This window comes from Thamnophis elegans, chromosome 15 (assembly GCF_009769535.1).
Source record: "Thamnophis elegans isolate rThaEle1 chromosome 15, rThaEle1.pri, whole genome shotgun sequence".
Classification (NCBI taxonomy): Eukaryota; Metazoa; Chordata; class Lepidosauria; order Squamata; family Colubridae; genus Thamnophis; species Thamnophis elegans.
This window is the reverse complement of record NC_045555.1, coordinates 21,999,119-22,018,081: the sequence shown is the minus strand read 5'-3', so window position 1 is coordinate 22,018,081 and position 18,963 is coordinate 21,999,119. Positions and strand designations below refer to the sequence as shown.

Here is an 18,963-nt window from a genome sequence, read left to right as displayed (position 1 = left end):
ATACCATGCACTTCAAATGAGGCCAATGACATCATATGGCAACCTGAAGTGATAGATTTATTTTATTTTATTTATTTCATTTTTTATTTTATTTTTTATTGGAATTTGTCAAACATAAATGAGAAGAAGAGCAAGAGAATAAGAATACAATGGTAGGGATGATAGGCACATTAGTGCACTTATGCACTAACTCTTATGCACTTATGCACTAATGCTACAGACCACAAATCTAAAGTAAGGTCCATGGAAGTTAATTTGTGACTGAAACTGTGAAAATTTGTAGCTGAAACAACTGAATCAGGTAGGGCATTCCAGACTTTGACACCTCTATTAGATAAATTGTATTTCTTATGATCAAGTTCAGAATGATTGACATTGAATTTAAAGCAGTTGTTTGTGCACATATTATTGTGATTAAACAGAAAAAGTCATTTACAGGCAAAACATTACTATGTATAATTTTGCAAGCCATACCTAGTCTGATTGCAAGTGACACAGTTCTAAGTTATCTAAACTGAGAATTACGAGCCTATTGGCATAAGGAATACTATTGTGTACAGAAGAGTGCAAGACTTTTCTCGTAAAAAGAGAAAAAAGAGGAAAGAGAATCAGGGTGGAGAGAGAGGAACCAAGTGTAGACGAGATGAAGGCTGTGTAAAGGGCTGATCTAGAGTTAGAAGAATCACCAGGTTTCATAGTGTGTAGTAAATATATATATATATATATATATATATATATATATATATATATATATATATATATATATATATATACACACACATATACACATATACACATATACACATATATACATATATACGTACATATATACGTACATATATACGTATATATACGTATATACGTGTGTATATATATATATATATATATATATATATATATATAGATTATATATATATATATATATATATATATATATATATATATATATATATATATATAGTCTTTTTATCGTATTTGTCTGGTAGAATGCCCAACAGAAATATAATTTCCTTGAATGGCATTTTGTGTGTGCAAAGGACTACCCAAAATGAACGTTCACTGTGTGGCATATTTCAAGAGCTGCTAGACAGGTCATTTAGTAATTGTCAACTCAAAGATGTACAACATAGCTGACACATGCAAACCCTGAAACAAAAGTAGCTACTGCCATAGGCATTTATATGGCCTTCTGTGTCAGTCTCTGTGCAGAATAGGTCCGTAGATAAAATTAACCAAAAAGAACTGTGTGAAAAATGGATATTAGTCATGCATTATTATAATTTAAGGTTATTAGAATTAGTTTCCCAAGGATGCTCATCTTGGGCAGCGGGTGAAGTCTTAAATGCCAAGCAAAGCTGAAATGCAAAGTTCCAGAAGGACCACTGTTTAAAAAGTTGTTTGGTTAATCCAAGGCGCTCCCCCTCTGGAAGCATCAGCCTTTACTGAGTCACCAGAGGGATAGGAAACAGCTAGTCAAAGAAAAACACCCTCTGAATCACTATTGGCCTATATTACTCATATCTAGTGTTTCCAGAAACTGCTACTACCAATTACAGCATTCTTACATCCAAGATAAATATGTTTCAATCATGGGTGGCATAGAAAGGGGAAATTGTTAACCTCCAAGCAAGGAAATTCATGGTTAATTTTTGATCTAGATGATGGATGGATTCATGTAGCCACAAGGACAACCCAAGAAATACATTGTCTTTATCCAATAAGAAACATGTTTTTCCTACAATCCTGCCATCTCTTATGCCAGGAATTTAAGGAAGTCCAGGAAAATTGAAGCAGAGAAACATCTGCTTCTGATGATTCGGATTTGAAGAAATAGGAAGCCAACCAATCCAGGAAGCTTCCCTCCTTCTTTCCTCCCTCCCTCCCCTCCTCCCTCCCTTAATCAGAATAGAGCTGGAAGGAACCTTAGGTCTTCTAGTCCAACTCCCTGCTCAAGCAGAAAACCCTATATGATTCCAGACAGGTGGATGTCCAGTATGATGGACATCCTCTTCTTCACAACCTCCAGTGATGGAGCGCCCACAATTTCTGAAGACAAGCTGTTCCACTGGTTAATTGCCCTCTCTGTTAGGAAGTTTATCCTTAATTCCAAGTTGCTTCTCTCCCCAATTAGTTTCCATCCATTGTTCCTTCTCTTGCCTTCTGGTGCTTTGGAAAACAAGCTGACCCCCTCTTCTCTGTGGCAGCCCCTCAAATATTGAAATACTACTATCATGTCGTCCCTACTCCTTCTTTTTTCTAGATTACCCATACTCCCTCCCTCCCTCTTCCTTCCTTCCACACACCAAGACCTCTAAATTCAATTCCTTTATTTTTATAGTGTTTCATAAATATCACTATAAAAATAAATTAAAACAAGGAAAGAATATCGATATCTGCAAATATAAATCAAATGCTCAGCAGATTTCTTAGGAGACACAATAAACATAAGCAAGGATGATACTCCACAAGGCAAACAGAAAAATTGGCTTCCCAGGACAACTCAGTTCGAAAGAATAGCAATAGCAATAGCAGTAGACTTATATACCGCTTCATAGGCCTTTCAGGCCTCTCTAAGCGGTTTACAGAGAGTCAGCATATTGCCCCAACAATCTAGGTCCTCATTTTACCCACCTCAGAAGGATGGAAGGCTGAGTCAACCCTGAGCCGGTGAGATTTGAACCGCTGACCTGCTGATCTAGCAGTAGCCTGCAGTGCTGCATTTAACCACTGCGCCACCTTGGCTCTTGGGCTCACCCTATGTACTCCAGAAGACAAACTTGGGGGGGGGGGGGGCTGTTTCACAGCTACACATAATGAGATGTATCTCTATGTAAAAACAAATACTAGCCTTGGACAAGACTTATCCGACAAAGCAGCAATACACCAGCAAGAGCAATGAAGAGAGAAGGAGGGAGGGAAGGGGAATGCACACACACACAGACACAGACACACACACACACAGACACACACACAAACACACACACTCAGGGACGGATTTTCCTATAGGCTAACTAGGCTTCAGCCTAGGGCCTCAAGATCAAGAGGGGCCTACATTCAATTGTTAGCAAAATTAAAATTACACTATTCTAAAAACAGTGAACACTAAGACACTGAACCGAAAATAAGGAGAAATTCTATGCATATGACTAATAAACAAACATAAAAATGTATTGGTTAAGATCGTTCCAGCGCCGCGGCAGTTGGGGAGCCCGCCCACGTTCCTGGCACCGGCGGTCGGGCGAGAGGCGCGGCTGCTCCCAGTAGCCGCCCCGTTGACGCGGAGCCCACCAACGACCAGGCAGGTGAGGGCGAGGGGGCCGAGCTGGGCAGCTGAGCGCAGCAGGGGAGGCGGCTGGCCTCGCTACCTTTGCTGCAGAGCAGAGCGGCCCTCTGTCGGGAGGCCAGCTATATATATTGATATATATTGATATATATCACAGTAATGATGTATTTTATTGTCTCTCATGTAATTTACAAACTTAAAAATGGGAGGTGAAAGGGCCTCATAAGTGGAATAGCCTAGGGCCTCTTTTCATCTAAATCTGGCCCTGCACACAATGTGTGTGTGTGTGTGTGTGTGTGTGTGTGTGCGCGCGCGTGTGTGCGTGCGTGTGTGTGCATGTATGTAGGTGTATGTATATGTATATGTTTATGTACATTTGAAATCATTTACTTATTGCAATATCTCTTCAATCAAGCAAATCTAAGAGACTTACAGATACAATTAAACATATAATGCCCAGAAACATAAATATTTATTTTGATTAAGTTCGTGAAATAATCAGTCATTGGCAACTTCTCTAGGACTGACTGACTTGATCGCCTTGCAGTCCAAGAGACTCGCAGGAGTCTTCTCCAGCACCATAGTTCAAAGGCCTCCATTCTTTGGTGCTTAGCTTCCTTGTGGTCCAAATTTCACAGCCATCCATTGCAATTGGGAAAACCATAGCCTTGACTATACACACTTTTGTTGGCAGGGTGATGTCTCTGCTTTTTTGGCATGCTGTCTAGATTTGCCATAGCTTTCCTCCCCAGGAGCAAGCATCTTTTAATTTCTTGGCTGCTGCTTGGGAATATGGAGCAGGAAAAAAAATCTAATTTTAATACTTGGTAAAAAGCTTTAATCTCAGCTATCCAGGACTCAGAGAAAGAGGCATTTTCAGAATCTGAGAAATGAAGTTTTCACCTGTGTCTTATTTCGAGACACAGCAATGCCATTCTAAGTTAATACTATCTTTATGCAGCCAGCCGGCTTACCTGTTGTTGTGTAAAGTATTCATTATTTTAATTGCTTGATGACAGGAACATATAAATAGAGGGAGGTGGGAGGGTGTATTCATTACTTGGTGCAATGTGTCTCTTTTACATTTGTAAATGTGGAGACGTTGCATATTTATCAGAAGAGAAGATTTAGAGTTACGCAACTAGAAATCTATTTTAAAGCTGTGACAAAACTAGAGATTTCCTGTTAATAATGGTTGGTTTTCTATTATCACAGCATCCAACCTTCCAATTCATTTACCACTAGTTGATAACCCGTGTTGCCCGGTATTTATTATAGGGGGGAAATGTCCGGACCAAACATAATTTCTACTGTTAGATTTTCACCCTTACCAGAGGGAGCCCCCTTGTGGATACTGTGAAGCTGTTACCATGGCAACTCCACTATGGTGTACAGAGAAGCCAGTAGCCAGTAATAGGCTGTATCTTAAAGAACATATACCCCAAGGGATGTTAGGGGTTGTCTTACCCCCCACAGTATTTGTTTCCAAAGAGGTAAGTCATCTCTGTACCAATTTTGGTTGAAATTGCTCCAGGCACTCCAGAGTTATGCTGGAACACACACACACGCACACACACACACACACACCCACACTTTGCTCTTTTCAAATAGTCAGCAAGCAAATGATAGCCCATGAAGACCTATTAAGGAAACTGGGATCATATTTACAAAGACTAGCCACTGTTGCTCAAAGTTGGGTAGAAATGTTAAAGCTTCCTCAATGATCAGAAATCCCGCCTGGAGTTTGCAGACTACTGGATAATATGGTAGTTGTGGGCAGATTCTCAACATCTAGCAATATCCAAAACCTCAACCGGCTCCGTCCACGTATTAAAAGACAATGATGGGGGCCTATTTTCTTCCCTAAATGGACATAGCACCCATCATATTCTTCCGCGTCCTGATGCCCAAAGGTTTGTGCCCTGCCAGCGCGGAAATGAGGAGGTTGGAAAGGAACTTGGGCTAGTTCTGGAGTCTGCGGAAGGCTCTGATGGATGCTTAACCTCAGACACAGAGGATAGAGCCAGTGTCAGTCCTGCAAGCCATTTTTTTTTTCTTTTGGGGCTTCAGGCCTGCCACACTTTCTATTGTGGGACACTGGGAGGGGGAAATTAGGTGGAGTTGGGTGATGTGTAGCCATAACAACATTCTTCTCCTAAAAGTCAAGGTTGACTTTGTCTCTGCACCTGGCCGGATCTGAGAGGAATCTGTCTTTGTGGCAGTGAAAGATTGGACCATATGATGAACTTGTGGTGTGTTGGGGCAGGATCTGGAATTTTCAACTGGGTGGGAAAACCTGAAAGCTTTCAGATTCGGATGTCAACATGGCTCTTTAATAAATTGGAATTTTGAGGAATCCTTTTCCTCAGACTCTGATTTTATTGGGGATGCTATTTGGAATCCTGCACTTTAGCCCAAGGCTGTCCAGCATTTCTCAGCCAACAGAGAGGGAGCTGCCTTTGGAGCTGATATGAGTGAGATGTAAGAACAGCTGGGGCCTGTTCAGATGCACGTATATGCAGAGCAGTTAGGAGAGGTTAACAACGGAGTATAGGGAGTTGACTCAGGAAGCAAAGCACACGTGGACCCTGAATGGCCCCTCCCCGGCTGGGGAATAAATAGAAGGAAAAGGGAGTGGTTGTCGTAGGAGACAACAGTTCGTATTTTTGAAGATTTTGCTCATAGTGTTTCATGCAATAAAGACTGCTTGCCAGAACTTAATTTGCAGAGCTCACGGCCTTTCAATTATAATAAGAACTGTTAAGGTCTGCTGCCCCCAGTCCTTGAAGGACTATTGCCTAAATTTTTGGTGGGTGAATGCAATTAATTCACAAGAGGTAAATAAAGAGGGATTTTTTCTTTGTGAGGAGTCTGTTACTTGCTTCTGCTAAGGCTGGGTCAGAACAGAAATAAATGTTTTAGACTGAATCAGCCTTAATATGTCCTTAATTCTTTTCTCTGAAAGATTACCAAGTTTTTTTCTCTTTAATACATGAGAGTGTTCTGCCTTTGGGGGTAATAATGAGCTGAATGGGGCCAACTCTCTATGACCAATTGCCATGCCCAACTCACTGCAGGACAACTTCGCCACCGGACACTTTAACAATTCAATTTAATTATTCAAAATAAATTTTAAAATATTTTGATTTTTGTCATTCGCAATTTAATTCTGTTCTTCCTTTTTGTATCCTTCTTTTATGATTCCATTCCACCATTTCTTTGACATTAGTGTCACACTTGACCCACAGCGAATTGTCCCGCAGAGAGTTGGCCATGGTAGTGGGCCGTGTCAAGTTGGCAGTGTCAAGTTGACGTGGGGAATTGTCCATAGACCCACTGAGATTTGCTTTCCTATATATAACCTAAGACTGAAATCAGACTTGTGAGATGTTACATCTTTTCTATCCTGCTCTACAGAGTATAGAGTTGGATCTGACAAAAAAAAAATACTTGAAGAGACTAGAAGCATTTGCAATGTGGATTACAGGCGGCTGTATGTATAAGCTGGGTTAACAAAATCAGAAATGAGGGCAGGTCATAAGCCGCCCGGAGAAAAGCCAAGGGAATCATCAAAGCCATTATAAAAGTGATAAGTTAGATATTTTGGACATGTGATGCGACACCCAGAAAATACGGCATCTTCACTTAATCCTCCAGGGAAAAATTGAAGGCCAAAAGAGGTCCAGCCAGAAGAATAAAATCATGACTTCAAAAGCTAAGTGACTGGTTGGAGAAATCTCAGCAGCACTTTTTCATTCAGCTGTTGACAAAAATGGGATGCCAACGTGATCGCCAACGTCCAATGACGGATATGGCACAAGAAGAAGAATATATAACCTGTATGATAGACTGTGGACAGCTCCACTTTGAAGTAATAAAAAATATTATAGCTCAGGTTTTAGATGTTGACAGTCAATTCCCCTCCAAGCTTGCCATTTAGTTCACGAATGTTTCATTACCGAGTTAGATAACATCTTCACCTTCTACAGTTCTCCCAATGAAGTTGTTACCTAGCCTGGTAACGAAACATTTAGGAACAAAATGGTAACTCAGAGGGCAAACCACTGCAACATCACCACTTTGCTAAAGCATGTACTAATTATACCTACAAATAATAATTATAATTATAATTACTGTGTTTGCAGCCATCAGTAGATGGCTGCAAACAACTAATTTTTAAAAAAATTAAGACCAAAGACATGAGGAAAGGCAGTTTCTTGTGATTTATGTTTATGTACTCTGTCAAATGAAAAATAGGAAAATGCAAACAATTCCATGCTGACAGCAGACTTCTGCTTGCCGTCTTTCTCAAGTTCTCCAAAAGTGAGACCAGGCACTCCTCTCAGATAAAAGGACTAAAACATCAGTATTCATTATAAATCATTACCTGCATGACTTTTAATGACAGTTAACTTCTGAAAGAATTTGTGATCCTTTAAAAAAATCATAGTGCTACAATCTCAGTTGAAAGTTAGGAGTAGGGAAAGATAAAATTAGACCAATGTAATGCTTAACCAAGATTTTGTAATGGGGCTGTATAATGGAAGAGGAGAAAGCCAAAAGGAGGTGGAGGTGGAGGTGGGGGTGGAGGTGGAGTGGAGGTGGAGGTGGAGGAGCGACCGGAGGAGCGAAGGAAGGAGGATAGAAGAGGAGGAGCGAGGAGGTGGTGGTGGTTTATTATTCCCCTACTTGTATCCTTTTCTTGGTGCTATTACTTTAAGTCTATCCATTAAGTCTCCAAATTCTTTAGGAGAAGACCAGTAGCTGTCAAAGAATATATTTGAGTTATTCTTACGTGAAATGGAATATGATGCCCTTAGTGGAAAGACAATTAGATGTCAATTTAAATGTTGTCAGATTAGGATATATAAGGAAACTCTAGAGAAAAGGCTTAAATCCAATATCAACTGTAGCCAAATGTGATATATGATATATAACTATTTTTTTTTTCAAACCAGACGTCAGCATCTAAAAAGGACCACAAAAAATAATATCATTGTAATAAATTTTGGAGAAGGAGGAATCCAACACATGGCTCTACAATAAGTTTTATTTCTCTCTTGCTCTCCCTTTCCTCTTGAATACACTTCCCTGAATGCCCGAAAATATAATTGTTCAGGGTTGAATTGCTTTTACTGGAATTTAATTCATTTTAATTTAATTTAATTTAATTTGAGTTCTCTGTCCGACTCCAAATGACTCTGCACACAGTGGAAGAACTGACACAGCCCTGCTTTAAGATTGACCAAATATTAATTATTTTTTGTAAGTCTGTCTTGCTCATCTGCAGGAAAAAAAATGTGGATACTATATTACTACGACCTCCAATAATAAGCCACTAATAAAACTAAATTGCACAAAACAGTTACAAAAGAAAAACATCCCCATTTAAGTAGCAGTTACTGGAACTAAGAAGTTTTTTAAAATTCTGATTAAAAGCTCTTGTCCTTCCTATAAGAAACAAGGTTGGATTTAAATAGCTTTGGAGAGAAATTAGAATCACAGAGAGAATACTGTTCAAGGTTGCCCCAATTTTTAACCTAAGTGGAAAGATCTCCAAGGAAACCCACCTAATCTTCCCTTACGAAACTAATGATATATCTCATTCATAATTTAAAAAAACAACAGAGAGAATATATCTTCCATATCAGTTGGAGCATCAAAGTTTCATCATCCAAACTGGTATCATTGCAATCAGCCATTATTCTGAACTCGCATCAATATAAAGAAAATGAACTCAGTTTCATTTTCTAATGAATTTTAGTAATTCCTCATTTCCCCTATGTCCCTAAATAAGACAATTCCGCATTCCTTTCAGATTTCAATGGTGCCCTAATCTGAGATTGTGAATGAATACTTTGTATACTTGCACATGGGGCTTTGAGGGTTTATTATCTGAAGAAATAAGGGCCCTGGCTTCCTTAATGAAGTAGGTTAAACGTTAAGGGATGTTCTGGTTGATAGCAGGTTCAAGAGAAAATGATAAAAAAGCATCTCACCCTTGATGAGAGTCTGGACAGAGGAGTCAAAATCAGATGTTTCTTCATAACCGTGGATAACAAACTCATGGCACACATGCCACAAGTGGCACGTGGAGCCCTCCCTTCAGGCACATGAGCTGTCACTCAGCTCCACCCGCGCATGCAACGTGCACCTCCCGCCCCACCAACGCGTTTTCGGGTCTCTGCTGCCCATGTGGGAGACATGTGCACCACGTGCAGGTGGGGAGAGTACTCACACACACAGGTATGGATGAGGGCTCACGTTTGCATGCCTGGGGCATGGGAGGAGCGTGTGGGGGGTTCGTGAAAACCCCCCATGCCCTGTTTTTGATCCGAGGAGGCTTTGGGGAGGCCTGCTAGGCTCAAAATGGGGCAGGGGGGTCACGTGCATGAACAGGGGGGTGGGGGAGCAAGGGGGGGTCATGCACGCATGCACAGGGTCAGGGCGCATTGCTTACGGGTGTAGGCACAGGTGCATGTGATTTCCAGCACACAAGGAGAAAAAGGTTAGCCATCACTGTTCTATTAAAAATGGCAGGAGCCCCCGACATATGGGTTGTATGGTATCAAGTGTATTGATTTCACGACACTCTGATTGAGGCCTCAGAGATTGTTCTTTATGGCGGTCTTGTCAAATAAAATATGATTGAATGTGGTCGTTCTTGATTTGGCGTCGCCTTGTAGATTAATGTGGCTTCTCTCAAATGTAATTCAGGCTTAACTTGGGCAAATAGAAATTTGTTATGGCTGAAAGTTAATCTGCAGGATTAACAGCTTGCGAATTCACAGCAACTTCCTCCATGAGTTCTGAATTATAAATTTATTCAGATATAAATCACATGTGCATCACCTTGTTGGATTTTCCTATTGCTTGAATGAATCACCAGCTGGGTATGTGAACTGACTTGTTGGGGGCGGGAGGGGGAGATTGGTTGGAGAAGCAACAAGCAGATGATGGCTCATTCCAAATTTAATCTGCAGAGAAGAATGCCAAGCAATGCCCCTGGGGGGTTTTATGTTGTCAATCTTTTTGGGTGTTAAAAGGACATCTCCTAATGCCATGGCACTTTCGGCGTATAATCACATCTCAGAGAAAAAGAGGTGCCTATATACTTTTTCTTTAGGTAAAAGAAAGCAAATAAGAAAAGATACACAGAGTTGACAAAAGCATGATTGGGGTGGGGGGAAGCTAAGAAGTGAGTACTAGAATTTAGAACCATTTAGAATCAGCATTATAATTCTGAATGAATGGAAATCTATATCCATAATAGACAGATCCCTAATAGGGATCTATCTGTCTCTCTCTCCCCCCCTCTATCTATATTTATCTATCTCTATCTAATTATCTATCTATCTATCTATCTATCTATCTATCTATCTATCTATCCTATCTATCTATACTCTACATCTATCTATCTTTCTTTTATCTATTTATCTATCTATCTATCTCTATTTATATCTATGTATTTATATCTATACTATCTAGATAGCTATCTCTATTCATCTATCTATATCTATCTATCTCTATCTAATCTATCTATCTATCTATCTACCTATCTACCTATCTAACCTATCTATCTACCTATCTACCTATCTATCTCTATATCTATCTAATCTATATCTATAGTATCTCTTTATTTATCTATCTATCTATCTATCTATCTATCTATCTATCTATACTATCTATCTATCTACTTCTATCTATCTAATCAATCTCAGGTTCATAGGTGTATGCCTTTCAATGGGATCTTTAAAAATTGGTTATGTTTCATTTAATCCCTTACTTCTTCAGCTTTTACTCAGTTGGTACATTCAGGATCTGAGTGAACTCATTCCTGTGCCAAAGGATGCAATCACACTCACACTGAATTATTTAAGTTCCATTTAACTGTTTACTTGTCCCCACACAGGAGTATATGAAATTAGTTTACCTAAAAGGGAGTTGTAGCAATTATACATATGGCTTTTTTATGGTTTTATTGAACACCTTTTCCCTGAGGGGACTCAGGGCGGGCTTACAATAATGAGGAGGGGGGTGCAAGACAAGACATAAAAGAAAATGTGAGTAAAAATAATTAACAATAAAGCACAACATTCACTCGGCATTCGGGGGCAGGGAGAGAGTAAAGTCCTATCCCCAGGCCCGACGGGATAGCCAGATCTTAAGGGCCGTGCGGAAGGCCTGGGAACGGTGGTGAGGGTGCGGATTCTCCATGGGAGATTGTTCCATAGCGTCGGAGCTGCACTGAGAAGGCTCTCCTCCGCGTAGTCGCCAGTCGGCACTGACTGGCGGATGGAATTCGGAGGAGGCCTACCCTGTGTGATCTGATGGGACGCAGGGAGGTAATACAACAAATAGACTGCTACATTCAGAGCTGTGTGGAAAGGAGGGTACCAAATATGAACTTGCAACATTTGCTCTCTTCATACCTGTATTTTTTGTTTGAAAGAGGAAATATTTCATGAGGCAGAACAATGTAAATTTTAAATTCAACCTAAGGAGGTCTCAGTTTAAATCTCAATTTCAGACTTATTAGGATCTCAGATAAAGCATTATATTTTTCAACTCTAGCTGCCTGTCTGTCCACCGTCCCACTCAAGTCATCTAGCAAAGAAAGACCCCTGGCCCATTGTTATACCAGAGTACACTTTACTAAAGCTTAAGAGGTTACAGAAGTAGTGAAGCTGGATCTGGCATTTTTGCACACAATGATAGAAATAAACTTCCCCTTTTTCCCAACCATCCTCCTGTTATCAATAGTCATTTTGTTAGTTGGAGCTTCCGAGCTTGGAAATTTGTTACAAACATTTCATCACCATTCAAGGAGACATCATCAGTGTGCTTTGAATTGTGTTCATCTGTCCCAGCACTGGCTTTTAAATACCTTTTATGTGATGCAAATTGGTGAATGTTGATTGTTCAGATTACTTCTGAATCATGGTCTGATTTCAGACTGTTTGATCAGACCAGGATTCAGAAGTATCTGAACAAACAACTTTCACTAATTTGCATCATGTAAACACCATGCGTATTTGAAATCTTTTGGCTGAGAAAAACTATTCTGCATCGGCTAACTCCCATACCACATTAGAACTTGCAATTCTTCCTTGACATTAGATGGTATCATCCTGGTCGCCTTTGGTAACACTTGAAAACTTAAGGTCCTACGTGTGGGATAGAGCTCTGCGAAAGAAAGAAAGAAAAAAGAAAGAAAGAAAGAAAGAAAGAAAGAAAGAAAGAAAGAAAGAAAGAGACAGAGGGATGAAAAGAAGAAAGAAAGAAGAAAGGAAATTATGAAGGCTAGCCTATCACACATGAGCTGGCTCCTTGGGGGAATACAGGAAAACTACCTTCATGTGGAAACACACATCGATGTTTAACTGCTCATTGTAATTTGTTCAGATTGGTGAAAACCTTGGTCTCCAGTTCATTGTCTATGTATACCAAGTTCCTCTAACACAGAAATTGAAAACTGCTTCTGAGCTGTAGTACTCCTTCGGAAAGTGTGAGTTTTAACTCCCCAAAGTGCCATTCCAAATTTGTTCTCTACAATATTAAAAATAATAAACCATCTGCGCATAATGCTTAACAGACTACAAGAAGACAGATTCCTACCCAGAGGGCCTATAATCTATATTTCTTAAATTGTTATGATTTGAAATTTAAAAAGCGTGCAGACATGCAACAATTGCTAATAAAAACAACGTCTAATTTTCTCCTTCATCCATATTCAATCCCCAATTGCATCTCTCCCTTTCTGTTCTTCGTTCTCCATAAGGGTCATTTTCTGTGTTTACTATCGTTGGAATGCAGAACATTAAAAAATGATTTTAAATTAGAGAGATGTATTTAGTTGAATAGGAGTGAAAATTCCTAACAATAAGAGCAATTCAGGAATAAAATCGGACAGAAAAACTGTATCTCCCTTTTCGGTCCAGGTTGGTCAGTCATCTCTTGAGTCTACTATTCGGATAGTCTATTGAGTCTATTCTGATAGTTGTACCCAAAGGAAGTTGATTTGATGGCATCAATGACTCCTTCCAACTACATGATTGGTGGCGCAGTGGTTAAATGCAGCACTGCAGGCTACTGCTAGATCAGCAGTTCGGCGGTTCAAATCTCACCGCTCAGGGTTGACTCAGCCTTCCATCCTTCCGAGGTGGGGTAAAATGAGGACCCAGATTGTTGGGGGCAATATGCTGACTCTCTGTAAAACCGCTTAGAGAGGCCTGAAAGGCCTATGAAGCGGTATATAAGTCTACTGCTATTGCTATTGCTATTGCTATGATTCCATGATCCAAGGGGAACTGGGTGATCCTGTACCAGTCACTCTCTCTCAGACCTCTGCTCGCAACAGAATACCTTATAACACCAGCTTGAAATTTTGGGCTTAGACAACGTAGAACTACGCCGTCTTCAGTATACCTGAGGATAGTACACGAAATTATCTGCTACAATATCCTACCTGTCAATGACTACTTCAGCTTCAACTGCAACACTACATGGGCCACACAATAGATAACAAACTTAAAGTAAACTGCTCCAAACTTGATTGCAGAAAATACCACTTCAGCAACAGACGTGGTCAATGTCTGGAATGCACTATCTGACTCTGTGGTTTCATCCCCAAACCCCCATAACTTTAACCTTAGACTGTCTACTGTTGACCTCATCCCATTCCTAAGAGGTCTGTAAGAAGCGTGCATAAGCACACCCGCATGCCTACCAGCCCTGTCCTGCTGTCCCACTTATTTGTATTCATTTCCTGTATTCATAATCAAGTTTATAGTTATATCTGTTATCATATACATGCTTGACAAAATAAATAAAATTAAATTTAAAAACAGACCTAGGAAGGAGGCATTGGCAAGCCGCTTCTGAAAAAAAAAGCTGCAAGGATTGGTCCAGGCTGTCTTTGAAACACATAATTGAACTGAAGATGATAGATAGATAGATAGATAGATAGATAGATAGATAGATAGATAGATAGGATAGGTAGGTAGGTAGGTAGGTAGGGTAGGTAGGTAGGTAGGTAGGTAGGTAGGTAGATGCTGTATGGACGGACGGATGGATAAACAGATAGATAGATGAATGGATTAATCCAGGCTGTCTTTGAAATTCAGACATAATTGAACAGAAGATGGATGGATGGATGGATGGATGGATGGATGGATGGATGGATGGATGGATGGATGGATGATAGATGGATGGATGAATGGATGGATGGGTGGATGGATGGATGATAAGGTAGGTAGGTAGATAGATAGACAGACAGACAGACTGACTGACTGACTGATAGAGTGATAGAGATGATAGAGATGATAGAGATGATAGAGATGATTGGTAGATAAACAGAAAGCCAGCATACAGATATAACTTTGTAACAGGGCATTGCAATCTAGGAAGGAAGGAAATAAGGAAGGAAGGAAAGAAGGAAGGAAAGAAGGAAGAAAGGTTCAGAATTTTTTCCCAACTAGAACAAGAATTAGAAGGAAAGGATGTTATGCCTAATCATCTCCATTCCCTCCTCCCCTTGGGCAAAGTCTCCATCACCCTACCCCATTTTCTTCTGTGGCAACTTTAACAAGATTTACAAATGTCCTGCTGGAATCTGACTGAGATGGAATCTGTGTGAGAATCAGAACTTGAACATCAGTGGAAAAACGGCGAAGGAATCAATTAAACACCTCTTTCGTGTCCTACTTCTCTACTTAACATTCAGGTTGTCTTTTTTTTTTTTGCCTTGAGAGAAAGAATCAGATTCCTGGTATATGTTGACACAGAAGATACAGGTAACTTCCTTCGTCTCCCTCATTTCCCTGGCTGAGAATATTAAATTAAATAGCCATATTAACGTTATTTCCTTCTGCTGAATCACTGCTGTTCTGCAGTCACCTAGAAGTGCAATTATGGAGTTGGGCTTCAAATAGTACTTTTGTCATTCTAATTCTCCGCCACAACTGCATAATCTCCATGGCAATTTTATTTATCGAGGAGGAAAGGCATAGAAAGAGTGACTCAGTCAGCCCAAATGTTGAGATTCAATGCACTGTGGGAACAGTCCAACTTCTCAAAGGTAGGTAAACAATCCCCAGGAGCTCTCCCAGAATGCTTTCCTCTCCTTAATTTTGTAGAAAGTTAGCACCCACCCCCTCTCCTAGAAGAATGAAATTTATTTATTTATTTATTTATTTATTTATTTATTAGACTTATATACCGCTTCATAGGGCTTTCAGCCCTCTCTAAGCGTTTACAGATTTTTTAGCAAATTGAGTCAGCAACTTGCCTCCACAGTCTGGGTCTCATTTCACCCACCTCGGAAGGATGGAAGGCTGAGTCAACCTTGAGCCGGTGAGATTTGAACCACTGAACTGGCAGATCACAGTCAGCTGAAGTGGCCTGCAGTACTGCACCCTAACCACTGTGCCACCTCGGCTCTTATATTTTGAAATATTTTGAGAAATATTAAAAAAGCAGAATATTATATTTCCCCAGATGAGAAATAGAGAAACATGCCTTCCTTAATAACCCACAGCAGATGTCAACACTTAAGAGATAAAGAAATAGCTAGCTCTATTCATAAGCAAATACCCTCACTCAAGATCCAAAAAAGGAAGGATTAGCTCTCAGCCACAGTAGGAATTGTCCCTTCAACAAGCCCCTTCATTGCATCAGCAGACCAAACTTCAACCAAACTTAGCTCAGAGAAACTCCTAGGATTTATACATGGCCCCATGGGTGTCTGACAACAGCCAATAGAATACATGCTCTTGCACTGGAACAGGAAGCTCAAGTGCAGAGCCCAAGAGAAGGTATAAACCTCCCCCCACTCTCAACTCCATGTGGTCAGCTGCCCAGAATCACACGTGGATGGTATTCTGTTCACCAATAAATGGACCCACAGCCTCCAGCCTCCATTTTGTCTCTTTCAGTGCCTTTCTCTGGCTTGGAACTGAACCAGATGGATATTTCTTCCAACAGTTCCATGTCTATTTTTCTTCCCAGAACCTCCATGACATTTGGCATATTACAATTTCTGCTGAACAACAGTGTTCTAAAAGGAACTATAGTTCTACAGCAATCTCTACAAATCAGGTCTGAAAGAAACAAAGGAACTAAATCAAAATTACAACAAAACGAATGGCCCGGGGTCACAAATAGTCACAGTACTACCTGGGTGCCTTATAAAAATGGCATCTTCACAATTATCGCAGTCAGAAGGATGCTAAAACAAGTTTACCTGGAACCCACACTGTATATTGGACATTAACACGACTGATTGGGGTTCATAGGTATTTCACGAGAAGAGTCCTCCACTCCTCTACTCACAACAGAATTCCCTATGCCACCAGGCTTGAAATGTTGGGCTTGGACAATCTGGAACTGTGACGCCTGTGGTCCAATCTAAAGCATAGTTCACAAAATTGTCTGCTACAAACCTCTTACCTGTCAATGACTATTTCAGCTTCAACCACAATAACACAGGGGCAGACAATAGATACAAACTCAAGATAAATCGCTCCAAACTCGATTGCAGAAAATACGACTTCAGCAAGAGTGGTCAATGCCTGGAATGCTCTACCTGACTCCATTGTTACAGCCTCAAACCTCCACAGCTTCAACCTCAAACTGTGCACCGTGGACCTCACCCCATTCCTAAGAGGCCCGTAAAGGGGGCGTGCATAAGTGCACCAGCGTGGCTACCGTCCCTGTCTTCTGTCCTCATTTATCTGCATTTACTTCATTTGTTCATGTTTATGTTCATACCTATACTTGTTATCTTGTACATGTTTGACAAACAAACAAACAAACAACAAATAAAGTTGCTAAACAAAAAGCACAGTCTGCGCTGTAGCCCGAGAGGATTGGATCAAAAATCACGGATTGTGCAAAATCTCGCTTGTATTGCCCATTGTTTTCGTTAGAAAGCGGCTGCTTACTTGTTCAGAAACTTAGAAGCCATTGAGAGGGGAGGCCAAATATTGTGATATTTTGTTTCCTGCTGAAGAAAAGGAGGAACAACTGCAAGAGAAATGTGTGCCGCAAATCAGGAGCAATGAGACAAAGCACCAAACCCAGAAGCCAGCGTTTGCTGCTTTGCTTTTCAGCTCTTTCATGCCAACGAAAGATATATACTGTGTGTGTGTGTGTGTGTGTGTGTGTGTGTGTGTGTGTGCACGCGTGTGCGTGCGCTCACACACACACACACACACACACGCTTTACTTGGCATCTCAGAATAAAATTAGACACTCCCTATTCAACTTTTGGGGGGGAATTTCCTCAGCTCAGCTTCATTCTTGACCACTTCACCTAAGCAAATGGACTTGGAAAGATTCCAGCAGACTGCTCTGACCAATTTTGGATGTAAATTTGAACCAAGAAGAAGCGTCAAGGTTCAGGCAATGGTGAAGGAATCCTTAGACTGCAGATGCTGCTGTATAATCAAGACAGATTAGTTTCAAGGAGGATGCAATTTATCACTTTCTCATTAGGTATTCCCCACGTGCTGGATATGTCTCTTTGTTGTAAAAAGAGCTTTCTCACCAATCTTGGAAATTCTGCACTATAAAAAAATATCCACTTCACACACGTAAGCATGACTGAATGCCACGTCGGCCCTTAATTTTCATGTAAACATAGTTTGCTGTAGATATAAATCATTTCTCATTCTAAACTGAAAATATAAATCTAACAAGCAGTGTTTGTCTGATAAAAACAGCAACAACCGGTCATGACAAATTCCTCACCACAAAGCAAACTTTATTTCAAATGAAGAATAACATTCACGATCAGGAGCCATTAAGTAACAAAGAGGAAATACATTGCTGAGTGACAATGCTACATAAAGTCAAAATATGCTGGACATATTTGCAAAGCAAAAAAAAAACCAAAACCCCGATCTCTTTTTGAAATGCTACTTATTAACCAACTAGCTGGATACCCGTGTTTCGCGACGAGACTATGTGACCAAGCAATGCAGGAGAAATCCGGTTCACTCTGGTTCAATCTGTGGCTCAGTGGTGGTCAGTGACTGAAACACATAAGGGAATATCGCTCCTGCTGCCTTGAGGTGGGAAGCATTTCCATAGGTGGAAGCCGTAAACATTTTGGTGAGGTACCGATATTTAGTAAGGAGCCACAGAACACTCCTGAGTGAAGGAGTGGAACGACTGCCAGTTCGAACTGAGGTAACGGAATGGGAGGCAATTGGCAGTTGGAACAGAGTTTCTTTTCAGGTGGGGAGAGGGAGTAGAATGTCTAACTCCTTAGCATCAGAGGGTGTTAATATAAGGCAACTGGCAGTTGGTACAGAGTTTTTTTCAGGTGGGGAGGGAGAGTAGAACTCCTTAGCATCAGAGCATGTTAATCACTGTGTAAGAAACACTAATGATCTGATGGTCATTTTGGAATAATCGTTCTTAGCAAGCCCCTAGAAGCCAAGAGGAACGTAATGTGCCAAATTTCAAGTTTGTATTTGAAATGTTAGTTAGGAACCCCATCTGCTCTCAACTACACACTTATATAAACTTAGACAAAATATTTTTTTAAAGTCTCTGTATATCACATAGGTTATTAATTTTTCAGGTCATTCATAGAACATAGACGATGGGATTGAAAGAGATATTGGAGGTCTTCGAGTTCAACCAACTACCTAAAACATTATGGACAAAAGGCT

At 40.4% G+C, this 18,963-nt stretch overlaps 1 protein-coding gene across 1 annotated transcript in view; it reads right to left on the bottom strand.

Annotated features, from left to right (window-relative positions):
- LOC116518724 (calcium-activated potassium channel subunit alpha-1-like) overlaps positions 1-18,963 on the bottom strand; it is a 354,617-nt gene that overhangs the window by 293,781 nt on the left and 41,873 nt on the right. The gene's annotated exons all lie outside the window — the stretch shown is intronic.